Below are 1,296 nucleotides of genomic sequence, written 5' to 3' on the forward strand. Positions count from 1 at the left end.
AGCCAATGTGCTCTGAAGCTGATTATTCTGGTCCGTGCTCGAAGTTTCAATATTCTGCACGTGTTGTCTTACCGTAACCTTATTAGCTTCCTGCATGAAAACCCTGAAGCACTTGACTTCATCACTTTTTTTTATTTAAATCCCTACCTGAGATCGTTGTGCAAGTGAATTTTTGCTTGGGTTTCGATACACGGTACATACGGAACCGAAAGCCACAATGTCCCGTAAATCTGGCACTTGATTTGTTAGCACTTCGATTGGTGATGCCCGTTTGCATTTGCACTCGTAGGACTACGATTTAAATTGTAGGCGGCGTATTTTACGGTATCCACTCAAAATGATAAAGGTAACCGACTAGCGAATATCATTGACCTTGCCATGTTTAAAATCGTCCAGTGCATAGGCTCTGCTTTGCCATCCGAAGCTTGATTGCGAGCTTCGCTGACTTGATCGAGCTACTCCAATGGGTTTGCAAAATAAACCCTCATTTTCGTATTCGCCACCTCCATCTTTACGCAATACGTGAATATTATATTTAAATCTACTTTCCAAAAGCGCTAAGAAGTGTTCAAACTTCCTTGCTGCCTTGTCATTTATTGGTGCCAAGAACACTTTGCAATGGTTGGATTTGTGATCGATAAAGTTGACTATATACATGTTCCAAAGTCTGTACTTAGGCGTCATAGGACCCTTCAAATCTGAATAGACTACCCCCCCCCCAATTCGATCGATTGGGGAGTTGATACCTGTGTCCTTTCTTGACTGAGCGTTTTTGGTCTGATTCCCTTGTGCACACGAAATACATGTTGGTCTTGAGAAGCTCGTTATCATAATTCCAAAGTCTGGTTCCTTTGCCATCCGTTCAATGGCTTCATACGAAAGATGACCCAACCTTTGGTGAAAATAATACAATGTACCACTTTCTATAACGGTCCTGGGTGACTTTGATCCTTCAGCAAGCACCACGGTTATCACTTCTTTTAAGGACTTACAATTATTCTCAGTGTCCACCACTTGCACGTAAAGCACATTCTATTTCATGTCAATGTCGAATATCACCATTCTATCTGACTTTCGTGTCCAGGTGCGACAATAATTGGTATACCCAAGACCAAAATATTTACACTCGAACTTTCCATACGAAATAATTCTTGAAAGCTCGGAAGCCAGGTATACCACGGTAAGTGTGATTTGTCCATTGCGACCTTGAGCCATCACCGTCAAAACCACATTTCCAACTTGAGTGAGTCGGATTATCTCGTTATCCGCCGAATGGCACTCCAATTGACACAGTTT

The sequence above is a fragment of the Bremia lactucae genome (genome assembly GCF_004359215.1).
Source record: "Bremia lactucae strain SF5 chromosome Unknown BlacSF5_NotPlaced_200_SHOA01000120.1_2678225bp, whole genome shotgun sequence".
In the NCBI taxonomy this organism is placed as follows: Eukaryota; Oomycota; class Peronosporomycetes; order Peronosporales; family Peronosporaceae; genus Bremia; species Bremia lactucae.